The sequence below is a fragment of the Rhincodon typus genome, chromosome 32 (genome assembly GCF_021869965.1).
Source record: "Rhincodon typus isolate 14 chromosome 32, sRhiTyp1.1, whole genome shotgun sequence".
Taxonomy (NCBI): Eukaryota; Metazoa; Chordata; class Chondrichthyes; order Orectolobiformes; family Rhincodontidae; genus Rhincodon; species Rhincodon typus.
In genome coordinates, this window is record NC_063363.1 from 9,215,919 (window position 1) to 9,232,074 (window position 16,156).

The window sequence follows — 16,156 nt, forward strand, 5'->3', positions numbered from 1 at the left end:
CTTCCTGCTCCTCTGATGCTGCTTGGCCTGCTGTGTTCATCCAGCTCCACACCTTGTTATCACAGCTTGTTCTGATGTTGTTTTTCATCCTCAGAAGTCATAGGTGAAGGCTGTAGAAGTAAATGATTGGTTCGGCACCATTTCAAGGGCGTTGGGGTCTGGTCAACATGTATCCCTCAGTCAATACAAGTTTCAAACAGATTGAGCAGCATTAGCTCATTTGGCTGGATGGCTGGTTTTGCAGCCTTGGGTAATGCCAACAGTATGGGTTCAATTCTTGTACCTGCTGCAGTTGATGTGATGCTCTCTCCTTCTCAAGCTTAACCTTTTTCTGAGGTGTGGTGACCATCAGCTTACACCATCAGCTTCCGCTTGGGAACCCTGCAGCCCAATGGTATCAATGTGGACTTCACAAGCTTCAAAATCTCCCCTCCCCCTACCGCATCCCAAAACCAGCCCAGCTCGTCCCCGCTTCCCTAACCTGTCCTTCCTCCCAGCTATCCCCTCCTCCCACCCCAAGCCCCACCCCCATCTCCTACCTACTAACCTCATCCCGCCCCCTTCACCTGTCCGTCCTCCCTGCACTGACCTATCTCCTCCCTACCTCCCCACCTACACTCACCTTTACTGGCTCCATTCCCGCCTCTTTGACCTGTCTGTCTCCTCTCCACCTATCTTCTCCTTTATCCATCTTCTATCCGCCTCCACCTCTCTCCCTATTTATTTCAGAACCCCCTTCCCCTCTCCCATTTATGAAGAAGGGTCTAGGCCTGAAACGTCAGCTTTCCTGCTCCTCTGATGCTGCTTGGCCTACTGTGTTCATCCAGCTCTACACCTTGTTATCTCAGATTTTCCAGCATCTGCAGTTCCTGCTATCTCTGAAACAGATTCTATAAATTGGAGGGTGACCCACAGCCCCAGTTATGACCCAGACAGTGAAGGTCAAAATCTATCCAAACATGCTCCATGCAGATCAACTTTCCCTATCTGAAATAACATTAATTTATTTAATCTATTTTTCCGATCAACCTGTTCAGAGATGTTATTACACACCTCTGGAGCAGGTGTGACTTGAACCCAAATCTCTCAGTCCAGGGGTAGGGCACTACCTCTGCACCACAAGAGGACCCCCTGAAGCAACACTTCAGAGGCCAGCAGCACATCACCAATCACCCTTGATTTACAAAGGTATACCATTTGACAAAAACACTAAGTCAGGTTTTCAGGCAATCCAGTATCCCCGGCACTGAACATTTTTATGTGAGCCAGGGCTCCCTAATTGGACCAGACTAACAGCCCCAAACAGGGAACTCATATTCTATAAGGTCCAGCTGGCTGACCTTGTTACAATCACTACACCATCAATGCACCCATGTGCTAATAGAGGAAAAGGGAAGCTCTGTGGTAGTTAGTAGTTAATGCTTGCATTCATGCCACCCTCCCCCACCACTAATTAACCTCACTTAGAAATATGCAAAGATCTTCAGCTGCTTCATCAATGACCTTCTCTCCTTCATAAGATCAGAAGTGGGGATGTTCACCAATGATTGCACAATGTTCAGCAACTCCTCAGATACTGAAGCAGTCCATGTCCAAATGCAATAGGACCTGGACAATATCCAGGCTTGGGCTGAAAAGTGGCAAGTAACATTCACATCACACAATACAGACAAAGACTATCTCCAATAACAGACATTCTAACCACTGTCCTTTGACATTCAATGGCATTACCAAAAACTGGATACTCCCACAAACAACACCCTGGAAATCATTGGTGAACGGATACTGAACTGGACTAGCCATATAAACGCTGCAGCTGCAAGAGCAGATCAGAGACTGGGAATCCTGCAGTGACTCACTTTCTGACTCCCCAAAGCCTATCCACCATCTACAAGGCATAATTAGGAGTGTAATGTAATACTCCCCACTTATCTGGATAGGTGTAGTTCCAAAAACACTCAAGAAGCTTGACACCATGCAGGAGAAAGCAGCTCACTTGTTTGGCATCACATCCACAAGCATCCACTCCCTCCACCACCAACGCTCAGTAGCAGCAGTGTGTACAATCTACAAGATGCACTGCAGTAACTCAAAGATCCTTAGACAGCACCTTCCAAACCCATGAGCACTTCCATCCAGAAGGACGTGGGCAGCCAATACATGGGAACACCACGCCCTTCAAGTTCCTGTCTGAGCCACTCACCATCCTGACTTGGAAACTTATCACCGTTCCTCCACTGTCACTGGGTCAAAGTCCTGGAAATCCTTCTCTAATAGTGGGTCAGCCTACAGCACATGGTTCAAGAAGACAACTCATCACCACCTTCTTAGGGGTGATTAGGGATAGGCAACAAAAGCTGGCCCAGCCAGCGACACCCACATTTCACAAGCGAATCAAAAGAATACATCTTTGCATGGGACTGTTGTGATGCAGTGGTAACGTTTCTCCATCTGGGTCAGAAAGTTCAGGTTGAGGTCCCACTGACCACAGTGGTGTGTCATAACATGCCTGAATATGTTGATTATACAAATTATATTTATATCTTAGTGAACAAATAAACTACTGGAGTTAATTTGCATGCATAAAAAAGAGGCCACTTATGTGACCAGCAACTAGGACACATGACATAGCCAGTACTGAGATACTCAAAACCCATTTAAGCTGAAATTCATTGGTATGCTACCTACTGACTAATCTTGACTAACCCTTTGACGCTTGGAGTAATGAAATTATAAAGCAGTTTGTTAAAAGAACGAAGTTGCATAATAATTATGGAACGCACTGCCTGGAAGTGTGGTGGAGGCAGACACAACTGAAACATTCAGGACAGCATTGGATGGTGATGTGGTTAGAAACAATGTGTATGGGTATGGGGAAAATGTAGGAAATTAGCAGTAGTTAATGATTGCTCACATGAAGAGCTAGTGCAGACATAATGGGCCAAAGGTTCCCCTTTTTGACTGAAACATGTCTGTGACCCTCTCAGGAAACCTATCTCACAGGGCTGAAAATTTCAGTGAAGTTTGAAAGATGGTTTGTGAGTGGGCTGTCAATGCAGCATCAATGAAACTGCTTTACAAGCATGGAGACGTACAAATTAGGAACTGACATAGGGCATCCTGCACTCTCATCTGCTCTGCCACTGAAAGAAACAAAGCTGATCCAATGGACTGTTGGCCTTGATTTCAATGGTAATGGTGTACAAAAGTAGGGAGGTTTCGCCGAAACTATGCAAGCCCTTGCTTTGAAAGATTGAGCCATTTGAACAGATTAAAAATGTCAGCAATAGTCACAACTTGTATTAGTCAGACAGGTTTACTGTGATTGCAGATTATTAAACTCAAAAGCTCTTTCTAAGATTCTGCTGCAGGTAACCACATGATTTAATGTGAAACAATAATTTTTCAAGTCCTGCACTTATTTCTCAACGTGTCTTAATTTGCAAACTGCTGTGAGTTGGTTTACAGGTCTGGACTCACAAAATTCACAGCTGCATTTAACAGAGGATTTAATGCAGTTTTCATTGGTCTAGAAGCAAAGGATTAAAGATGTAATCGATATGATTACCCTGTTCGTTTGCTGATCTTACCCTTGTAGCACAAGCACTCCTATTGCTTGTCATAATAGCAGCACTATTGTCTGTGCAAAGTGAGACTCTCCTGTCACTTCAGGTGTTCTTAATCCATGAAATTATTGAGTGACGTGAGTATTTCTTCATCTATTCTTATTTCTTGTAATAGCTGATGAAAATCAAATCTTCTAAAACTTACAACAGCCAAACAGTGATTTTAAACAAATAATTGTGCTGTAACCAGCATTTGGTCTCATTGAGCTGAACTGCAATTTGCTCACATTCATAACCGCTTTCAATTGGATGGTTATTTCTCTTAAAAGTTCTTCAATTCTTCTATTGCTTTGGAAAGTGCAACGGTTTTCAAGTTTTGTGCTCTATCTTCACAACATTATTTGACACATTTTCAAAGCAGGGTCAGCTTCTCTCCAATAACATGGATTTTCTCGCTTTTACCTGTTAGGCTGCTTTCAGCTCTTTTCTGGAAGTGATTTATCTGGTTTGCAAGATTTCTGTTAACTGTATTCCTCTTTGTTTTATTCAAATACATCTTCGGTTTATCTTTATATTCTGCACGCTTAACTGGGCTTTTGCAGGCTTCAACATATCATTTGGTAAAATTCATAACCACATGCCACATTGCATTGCCCAGAGAATTCTGAATATCTAAGTTCGATGTTTCTGTTCCTCAGTTGTTCTTTACTATTGCAGTCAGCACTGCACGTGGTTTCAGCTGAAGTAATTGTAATGGCAGCATGAAATAATTTAAATCTGTTTTGTTCTAAAGTAATGCATTTCATGCAATAACACTAGTCAACATTAAGGTTGTCGACCTTATATAGAAGCATACAGTTCCAAGAGTAACAAAACATGAAAGTGTACTAAAGGTAAGCAGATATTTGGATGTATTTTCTTTACATGGCAAATGCATATTTCTACTGTGTGCTGTTGTAGAGATTTCGGGCACTCTGTATAGGAAATATTATTTATAGTATTGCTCATTAACAGAATCAGCTGTAAGAAAAATGGCACTCTGTATAAAATTGTATTTGGCCTTTTCATTGCCTTAAGCTTGTAGTGTTGTACATTTGCCATCTTGGATCTTCATATATCTTGGATCTCTGCTGAGATAGCTCTAGTTTCTATGGGTTTAAAATTAACAGATTTTTGGCTGTGAGTCAAGTTTTGTCAAATTTCATGGAGGATTTCCCTCCACAAGGCCTAGTGAGTTTACTTGCCACATCTCATCATATTCACTTCTTTAACTTCCTAGCCATCCCTATCATACCCATCTGGTATGATTCCAGTCCTATTCTACCATTGCCTTACCTGGAACAACACACCACTGCTGGGATATGCCGGAGTGAACATGCATCCCTGGCACTGGTGCCACTTTTAAAATGCCAATGTGTATCTGGACAAACACTCTGGGTCCTGAGCTGCCTTGCATAATTCCTGACATTTTCACTGAATGTGGCAGACAAGAGAAAATTGGCATCAAGCATTGCTGGCAGGGACCTGGAAGCCCTGGTGGATGGGGGCTGGTGCAGACACAGGATGTGCCCTTCCTCTGAGGACCAGGAGAGGAGCTACAGTACCAGACCATGCCACCTGACCCAGGTTGCTACCTCAGTGCAGTCTCAGCTATCTGGAGGAATGCCCAGCAATGTAGGAAGATGATCTTCTGCACATCCTCCTTCCAAAACCTCACATTCACTCTATCTCTTCTACTGTACCCATCTCCCACCAAGGATCATGCTGTACAGCTCTCACTATTGCCTGAAAAATCTTCTCTCACTCAATGTCGTCCACCCCAGTCCCCAACAATATTAAACCTGCCTACCCTCTGGACTATGGTAGGATGGGAAGCTGTGTATGAACGTCCTGAGATGTGCAGTTAACAAGCAAGAATGCCTTTAATGGGATACTTGCTGCTGCCTGGTGAGACTGTCTCAACACCCAGAACTGAGTTTAAAGATAAACCGAGTTACTCCAAAGGCAAGATGAGAGCCGTTGGATTTCTCATGTGACTCAGCCACATTCCTCACTAGAGCCCATCTCACTCAGGCCCTACAAGATTCTGGCCACTGTACGGAACAGATCTTGTTTCTGCAGTGCTCTAAAACATCGACTCCACACTGTGTAACGCCAACAGCCTGTGTTCAATTCTCGCACTGGCTGAAGCTACCATGAAGATCCTGCCTTCTCAACATCTCCCCTTGCCTGAGGTGTGATGACTCCCAGGTTAAACCACCACCACTAGTCACCTCTCTCCAAGGAGGGAGCATCTCCATTGGACTGTGGTGACTTTACCTTTACTTATTGCAAGCCTTTGCTGCGTGGAAGCTGTTTCCTCTAAATCATACTTCATAAAGGTACTTCAAATTGGTTGTAAGGTTCATTAAGAGCTCCTGACATTGTTACTGAATTAAAAGGCACACTGTGCTGCCTCATCAGGTAGCTTTCCTCCTGACATTGCAGACAAAACAAATCCTTTCCTTTACATCTGACAGGCGAGTGAGAATACAAGAGGCTTTAGTCACCATTATGTTCGGCAGTGGTCTAAACAATCAAATGAATAACTAAGATGCATTTCTCACCTCTCCACCTACAAATTTAGATCCACTGCAGTCAGCAGATTTCGCCTTACCTTTTTGTATCTGATATATCCTCTTCAGGCATTCTTCCAGTCGAAACTGTGGGCCTGTACATGAATGACCTATTGGGCAAGGCAAACATTCTTTACTCATGCCTGTAGAATTTCTATGAATTGATTTGAAAAGGGATGAATGGACAAAAGAGCTGCCAGAGTGTGTTCTTTTCCTGGAAGTCGCACCTTCAGAAACCTGGAAATGAGGAAGGAGACTTTACATGGAAAATAAAAAAGGTTGCTAATAAAAACTCATCAGTTTTATCCGATTACTCTACAGGCATTGACAGGATGGGGAAGCTACCTGACGGGGCAACACAGTGTGCCTTTTAATTCAGTAACAATTAATTGCAACATACAAAGAATCGTTATTAAATGATTCTCTCTTCAAAGGAAAGTTAAAGCATTTCTCCAGCTTTTATCTGTTGCAGCTTTAGAGGAACATACTGGGATAGAAGTTACAGTGACCAATATATTTGTAGAGAATGAGCCACAGTGTTAAAAGTCGTTCCAAAGTGCTCATTTAATATATAAAAGAGGGCCCTTTTAAATGGATTCTAAAAGAAGCATGTTCACTGGAGTGCATGTTTTGTGGCACTGCAAATTTCCATACAGGCTACACTTTGGAGCTATATATAGTCAAGGCTCCAACTTGCTTTCCATTGCATGGTGATCAGGAATCTCTCCAGCTCTTATTGCCCACCATTGGTGTGCATTGGAGGGGATTTGCTTTTGATAATCAACCTGTTTTGGCCAACTGATGAACATTCCTTCCATGACCAACAAGTCCTGGAGTGGGGCTCAAAGCCACAGTTTCTGTCTCAAAGGCAGAGAGGCCTACATCACAAGATCTCAAATGAAGTGGAGAACTGTTTGATTTTTTTAAAAATCTAAACAAAACATCTGAGAAAAATAGATAGAGCCATAGAGTCATTCAGCACGGGAACAGACCCTCTGGTCCAACTCTTCCATCCCAACCAGACATCTTAAACTAAATTAGTCCCACTTGCCTGAGCTTGGCCCATATCCCTCTAAACCCTTCCCATTCATGCATCTGTCCAAATGTCTTTTAACTTCTGTAACTGTAGCTGCATCTACCACTTCCTCAGGTAGTTCATTCCACATATGCACCACACTCTTTGAAAAAGTTGCCCCTCAAGTCCCTTTTAAATCATGTCCCTCTCACCTTAAAAGTATGCCCTCTTGTTTTGAACTCCCTACCCTGGGGAAAAGACCTTGGTTATTTGCCTTGTCTATGCCCCTCATTATTTCGTAAACCTCTATAAGGTCTCCCCTCAACCTCCTATGCTCCAGGGGAAAAAAGGTCCCAGCCTATTCAGTCTCTCCTTATATTCAGTCTCTCATTGGGGATGACACGGTGGCTCAGTGGTTAGCACTGCTGCCTCACAGTGCCAGGTTCAATTCCAGCCTTGGGCGACTGTCTGTGTGGAGTTTGCACTTTCTCCCCGCGTCTGCGTGGGTTTCCTTCGGGTGCTCCGGTTTCCTCCCACAGTCCAAAGATGTGCAGGCTAAGTGGATTGGCCATGCTAAATTTCCCATAGTGTTCAGGGGTGTGTGGGTTATAGGGGGATGGGTCTGGGTGGGATGCTCCAAGGGTCAGTGTGGACTTGTTGGGCCAAAGGGCCTTTTTCCACACTGTAGGGATTCTATAATTCTATAAAGTCAAACCCTCTATTCCCGGAAACATCCTTGTAAATCTTTTCTGCACTCATTCCAATTTAATAATATCCTTCCTACAACCATGTGATGTGTACATAGTAGTCCAAAAGTGGCCTCATCAATGCCTTGCACAGCGCAACATGACTTCCAAACCACAATACTCAATGAAGGCAAGCATGCCAGATGCCTTCTTCACCAACCTGTCAATACATCTTGTAAATTAAATCAAGTAGAATGTCTTAAGAACTTATAAAATTATACAGCACCTTTCACAATTTGAGGATGCTTCCTCATGAATCCAAAGAGATCCAAAATTCCAAAATTTCACTGGATATAATAATAACAAAAAATACCTACAAAATGAACTAATTCTAAGCTATTCTATTTATTACATCTTCTGAATGGGCGTTTGCACTGTTAGAGCAGAAATTTAGAACATTCAGTTGAATGATATGAGTTACTGACAAAAGTGTCAGACAATAGATTTCTTTTCAGCTCCTGACTCACTCACTTACTGCTCATGTTATAACGAAACTTACAGGCCTGTTGTACAAGGGCTCACTTCCCATCTCAGATTGCTTAATTGCAGAAGGACAAGGAATATTTCCATTCGCAGACGCCGGGCAACTATGAAAATTAAATAAGATTAGGTAATCATCATATATTAATAGTCAATATTCCTAATATGGCAAAGACAAGGCTGAATTGATTCATCGTGAAATCACTGGATGATAACATAATGACAGACGTCAAGATAAGGTCACATTTAAAGACGTACTGGTTAAATCATTACTCCATACAAACCTTAAGGTTAGTGGCAATTGATGTGATTTAAGTTAATCTCAGCCACTGCAGCCTTACAGAATATTACCAACCCACTGCACCCAACATCCATGGGTGGGTCCCAGCACCGGAAACTTTAGTAGCAGTATGTAATGAAATTAGATTCATAGAGATGTACAACACAGAAACAGACCCTTCAGTCCAACACATCCATGCTGACCAGTTATCTTAAATTAATCCAGTCCCATTTGCCAGCATTTAGCCCATATCCCTATGAAACTTTCCTATTCACGTACTGGGTGGGTGGTGGGTGCGAGGAATGCTTTGCCGTCGGTGGCAGTGGAGTTAGATACATTAGGGACATTCAAGCGACTCTTGGATAGGCACATGGCTGATAGTAAAATGAAGGGTATGTAGGGTAGTTTGATCTTAGAGTAGGATAATAGGTCGGCACAACATCGTGGGCTGAAGGGCCTGTACTGTGCTGTACTGTTTCTATGTTCCATATACTCATCCTAATGCCTTTTAAATGTTGTCATTTTACTAACCTCTACCACTTCCTCTGACAGCTTGTTTCATACCTGCACCATCCTCTGTGTGAAAAGGTTGCCCTTTACGTCCTTCTTAAATCTTTCCCCTCTCACCTTAAACCTACGCCCTCTAGTTTTGGACTTCTCCACCCCGGTGAAAAGACTTTGGCTATTCACCCTATCCATGCCCCTCATGAGTTTATAGAACTGTATAAGGTCACCCCTTTGCCTCTGATGCTCCAGGGAAAATAACCTCAGCCTATTCAGTCACTCCCTATAGCTCATAACCTCCAACCCAGCAACATCCTTGTAAACCTTTTCAGAACTCTTTCAAGCTTCGCAACATCCTTCCTATAGCAGGAAGACCAAAATTGCACACAGTATTCCAAACATGGCCTAAGCAATATCCTGTACAGCTGCAACATAAATTCCCAACTCTTATGCTCAATGCACTGACCAATAAAGGCAAGCGTACCAAACACCTTCTTCACTATCCTGTCTACCTGGGACTTCACTTTCAAGGAATTATGAACCTGTACTCCAATGTATCCTTGTTCAGCAACACTTCCCAGGACCTTACTACTAAGTGTATAAATCCTGCCCTGATTTGCTTTCTTAAATGCAGCACCTCACATTTATCTAAATTAAACTCCATCTGCCACTCCTTGGCCCATCAACCCATCTGATCAAGGTCCTGTTGTACTCCGAGGTAATCTTCTTGGCTGTCCACTACACTACCAATTTTGGTGTCATGTGCAAACTTACTAACCATACCTCCTATGTTCACATCCAAATCATTTATATAAATGACAAAAAGCAATGGACCCAGCACCAATCCTTGTGGCACATTGCTGGTCACAGGCCTCAAGTCTGAAAAACAACCCTCCACCACCTCCCTCTGTATCCTACCTTTAAGCCAGTTCTGTATCCAAATGGCTAGCTCTCTCTCTATTCCATGTGATCTAACCTTGCTAATCAGTCTACCATCTGGAACGCTGTTGAATGCTGTACTGAAGTCCATATATGTCACATCCACCACTCTGCCCTCATTGATCTTCTTTGTTACTTCTTCAAAAAAACTCAGTCAATATGTGGTAGCTTAGTAGTTAGCACTGCCGCCTCACAGTGCCAGGGACCCAGGTTTGATTCCACTCTTGGGTGACTGTCTGTGTGGAGTATGCACATTCTCCCTGCGTCTATGTGGGTTTCCTCTGGGTGCTCTGGTTTCCTCCCACAATCCAAAGGTGTGCAGGCTAGAGGGATTGGCCATGCTAAATTGCCCATAGCGTCTGGGGATGGGTCTGGGTGGGATACTGTGAGGGCCGGTGTGGTCGTGTTGGGCCGAAGGGCCTGTTCCCATATAGTAGGGATTCTATGAATCCTATGAATTTGGTGAGACACTATTTCCCACACACAAAACCATGTTGACTATCCCTAATCAGTTCTTGCCTTTCCAAAAACATAATTCCTATCCGTCAGGAACACCTCCAACAACTTGCCCACCACTGATGTCAGGCTCACTGGTCTATAGTTCCCTGGCTTTTCCTTACCACCATTCTTAAATGGTGGCACCGCATTAGCCATCCTCTAATCTTCCGGCCCTTCACTTGTGGCTATCGATGATACAAGTATCTCAGGAAGGGGTCCAACAATCATTTCCCGAGCTTCTCACAAAGTTCTAGGATATACTTGCATGAATTTATCCATGTTTATGCATTTTAAGACGTCCAGCACCTCCTCCTCTGTAATATGGGCATTTTTCAAGATGCCACTGTTTATTTCCCCAAATTCTCTAGCTTCCATATTCTTCTCCACGGTGAACACTGATGCAAAATATTCATTTAATATCCAATCCCAATGTCCTGTGGCTCCAAACATAGGTGGCCTTGCAGATCTTTATGGGGCTCTAGCCTCTCCCTAGTTACCCTTTTATCTTTACTGTGTTTGCAGAATCCCTTTGGATTCTCCTTAACCCTATTTGCCAACGCTGTCTCATGTCTCCCTTTTGCCCTCCTGATTTCCCTCTTAAATATACTCTATTGTTTTTATACTTTTGTAGGGATTCATTCGATCCATGCTGTCCATACCTGACCCATGCTTCCTTCTTTATCTTGACCAAAACCTCAATTTATCTAGTCACCCAGCATTCCCTACACCTACCAGCCTTGCCCTTCATCCTAGCAGGAACATACTGTCTCTGGACTCTCGTTATCTCATTTTTGAAGGCTTCCCACTTTCCAGGTATCCCTTTACCCGCGAATGTCATTCCCCAATCAACTCTTGAAAGTTCTTGCCGAATACCATTAATATTGCCCTTCCTCCAATTTAAAACTTTAACTTTTAGATCCAGTCTATCCTCTTGCAGCACTATTTTAAAACTACTAGAATTATAGTCACTAGCCCCAAAGTGCTCCCCCACTGACACCTGAGTCATCTCCTCTTCCTTATTTCCCAAGAGTAGGTCAAGTTTCGCAACTTCTCTAGTAGGTACATCCACATAGTGAATTAGAAACTTTTCTTGTACACACTTAACAAATTCCTCTCCATGCAAGCCCTAAACACTATAGCAATCCCAGTCTATGTTTGGAAAGTTAAAGTCCCCCACCATTACCATTCTATTATTCTCACAAATAACTGAGATCTCCTTACAAATTTGCTTCTCAATTTCCTGCTGACCATTGTGGTGTCGATAGTACAATCCCAATAAGGTGGTCACCCCTTTCTTATTTCTCAGTTCCACCCAGGTACCTTCCCTGGGCGTATTTCCAGGAATATCCTCCCTAAGTACAGCCGTAATATTATCCCTAATCAAAAATGCCATTCCCCCTCCTCTCTTGACCCCTTTCTATCCTTCCTATATCGTCTGTACCCTGGAACATTAAGCTGCCAGTCCTTTCCATCCCTGAGCCACATTTCTGTAATAGCTATGATGTCCAAGTCCCATGCTCCCAACCATGCCCTGAGTTCATCTGCCTTACCTGTTAGGCCTTGGGAAAAGCTTCTAATTCAATAATTCACTCATTATGATTGTTGCAGTTGCAATTACAAACCATATTCTACACAACTGATGATCTTTCTCTAACTGCTCTCCCACTTCGGGTTAATACAACCACCCTGGGCAGTTGATGGCTGCACTCTGCTCCTGTCCCTGGATTGCCTCTAGATGTTCCTCAGGTATTTTGCAAACTACCTGGGAGTCTGTAGTTCACAGCTTCGGAATTGCCGATGTGAAAAACCAGTGTCTCAATATGCTTGTGACTGTACTATATGTCAAGCAGTACCCTTGTCTGATTTCCCTTTTAACCATTATGGCATTCCATGGAGAAATACCAAATGTGCATTTTTGAAATAAATCATTTCTAGGATGGGGGCGTCACTGACTAGGCAGCGTTTATTGCCCATCCCAAATTGCTCAGAGGGCAGTGAAGCATCAACCACATCGCTGAGTCTGGAGTCACATGTAGGCCAGACCAGGTAAGGACAGCAGTTTCCTTCCCTAAAGGTCATCACTCACAAGATGGGCTTTTCCTGACTATCAGCAACTGTTTCATGGACATCAATAGACACTTATTTCCATATTTACAGATTTTTAAAAATTGAATTCAAATTCCACTGTCTGCCATAGCATGATTTGAACCTGGGTCCCCAGAATATTACCTGGGCCTCTGGATTAATAGTCTAGCAATAATGCAGCTGGGCCATTGCCTCGTCTACGCTTACCTCCTTACTGTTTTGTCACACTTGTTGGCATAATCAACATTTATTGTGAGGAAAGCCTGATGGTTAAAAAAAAAACTTGAAGAAATTATACTTGAGTTTCCAACAAGTAGGTTCCCAGTCCTTAGGATCTAGCTGATGCCAAATTTCCTTGTTGAACAGAAGGCTATATTGACTGAGAAAATGGCCCATACACAATAAAAGTACTTGGTAAAGTTAAGCAGCTGACTATGCCTGAAGAGTAGGTTGATTGTGAATTTGGCAACAGCAGAAAGGTCTGGCATATTCACTATGAAGGCAGATTGAGCTTTTATGACTGGATTTGCTTCCTTGGACTTGTTAGGAAATTCTTCTTCAGTGTCTTAAAGCTGCCTGTCTGATTTATAAACAGGACTTCAAAATTAGAGGAAGGAAAGAACTTGGAGTAATATATGGCTTTCCACAAGCCTAGACAATCCATGCAAAGGAAGGCCCTACAAATAGCAATAAAAGAATGACTAAATAGTCGGCTCTGATGATGTTGATTGAGGGAGACAGAGTGGCCAGACTACTGGGAGAATTACCCTATTATTCTTTGGGATCTTTTACATCCACCTGCACGCCAAGTAAACTTTGGCAATGTATCTCATCTGGAAGATAACATCTCTAACAATGCAGCAACTTCCTTGGCTCTGCGCTGCAATGCCAGACTACTGTATGGGTTTAAACTTTTGGTGTCAGATAAACTGTGTATGTAACTGTAGACATATATAACTAGCAAATGGTATTCAGTGTATTTGTTAGTCAGAGATAGTAGGAACTGCAGATGCTGGAGAATCTGAGATAACAAGGTGTAGAGCTGGATGAACACAGCAGGCCAAGCAGCATCAGAGGAGCAGGAAGGCTGACGTTTCGGGCCTAAACCCTTCTTCAGAAATGGGGGAGGGGAAGGGGATTCTGAAATAAATAGGGAGAGAGGGGGAGGCGGATAGAAGATGGATAAAGGAGAAGATAGGTGGAGAGGAGACAGACAGGCCAAAGAGGTGGGGGTGGAGCCAGTAAAGGTGAGTGTAGGTGGGGAGTTAGGGAGGGGATAGGTCAGTCCAGGGAGGACGGACAGGTCAAGGGGGCGGGATGAGGCTAGTAGGTAGGAGATGGGGGTGGGGCTTGAGGTGGGAGGAGGGGATAGGTGGGAGGAAGGACAGGTTAGGGAGGCGGGGACGAGCTGGGCTGGTTTTAGGATGCGGTAGGGGGAGGGGAGATTTTGAAGCTTGTGAAGTCCACATTGATACCATTGGGCTGCAGGGTTCCCAAGCGAAATATGAAGTGCTGTTCCTGCAACCTTCGGGTGGCATCGTTGTGGCACTGCAGGAGGCCCAGGATGGACATGTCATCTGAGGAATGGGAGGGGGAGTTGAAATGGTTCGCTACTGGGAGGTGCAGTTGTTTGTTGCGAACCGAGTGTAGGTGTTCTGCAAAGCGGTCCCCAAGCCTCCGCTTGGTTTCCCCGATGTAGAGGAGGCCACAATGGGAACAGCGGATATAGTATACCACATTAGCAGATGTGCAGGTGAACATCTGCTTGATGTGGAAGATCTTCTTGGGGCCTAGGATGGGGGTGAGGGGGGGGGTAGGTGTAGGCGCAGGTGTAGCACTTCCTGCGGTTGCAGGGAAAAGTGCCAGGTGTGGTGGGGCTGGAGGGGAGTGTGGAGCGGACAAGGGAGTCACGGAGAGAGTGGTCCCTCCGGAAAGCAGATAAAGGTGGGGAGGAAAAAATGTCTTTGGTGGTGGGGTCGGATTGCAGATGGCGGAAGTGTCGGAGGATGATGTGTTGGATCTGGAGTTTGGTGGGGTGGTACGTGAGGACGAGGGGGATTCTGTCTTGGTTGTTATTGCGGGGAGGGGGTGTGAGGAATAAGTTGCGGGAAATGCGGGAGACACGGTCGAGGGCGTTCTTGACCACTAAGTGGGGGATGTTGCGGTCCTTGAAAAACAAGGATATCTGAGATGTACGGGAGTGGAATGCCTCATCCTGGGAGCAGATGCGGCGGAGGCGAAGGAATTGGGAATAGGGGATAGCATTTTTGCAGGAAGGTGGGTGGGAGGAAGAGTATTCTAGGTAGCTGTGGGAGTCAGTGGGCTTGAAATGAATATCGGTTTCGAGGTGGTTGCCTGATATGGAGACAGAGAGGTCCAGGAAGGGGAGAGAGGTGTTAGAGATGGTCCAGGTAAACTTAAGGTACAGTTTAGTCCCTGGAGATGAGGTTAAAGTACAAGACTATGTGCAGTCGGGGAAGCAATCTGTGGCAGAATGGCTTTTAGGGGAGTTCCAAAATTAGTGAATCTCAATTAATTTGTAATGCTAGCTTTACCATTTTGACAGAAACATCAGACTATTATCGTTCCAGACCAGACTGCCAAACTTATGTCATGATCTGACTAGAGACCAGTAACATGTTTTTAAAGCCAATAAAATGTGAGATCCAAGTACTTGCTAAGAAATGTAAAGTCACCAGTTTCCAGGGTTTTGAACAAACAACAATAAACCTTACTGCACAAAGTTACAAAGGTAAAGTAAAATCCCAGAAGGAAACTCTGGTAAAACTTGTGAATTATACATACTGGTCCAACTGGTGTGCCACAAAATGGAGCTCCAAAATGATCAGCATGTTAATTACCAAGTACAGTATTACTGTTTTTATTTCCCTATTGGCTCTACAATTTCTATACAACTTGTATTCTAATACCCAGAATAAGCATGAGGAAAATTCTGGTAGCAGACAAACTGCAGTCAAACAGCCCAAAATAAATAAGAAATTCAGTTGCAACAGATCCAACAAATTTCTCAACCACTACCCCCTCCCCTAAGCTGGTGGTACTGTGGTTTATCATATTTCAGTTAAACTTTATAAGGGATTCCAATTTCTTTCAAAGACTTATAGTTTTGGAACTCCCCTAAAAGCCACTCTGTCACAAATTGCTTTACCTTCTGCTTATGGTCTGGTACTTTAACCTCATTCCTCAGGACTGCACTTCCCTGGACTCTTGAAATTGTATACCCACACCACTCACAGGCACGATCACTTTTTATTTGCAGACAGACAACTTAACCAAGCTAGTACGGCCCCTGCATTTTCCAAACCTGAGCATATGTCAGTTGCACGAAACAAATACCCGCTCGTGGAATTCCTTCAGCCTTGCTGTCAAGCTCCACTGAATTATTAATGGAACTTAGATTCTTCTGA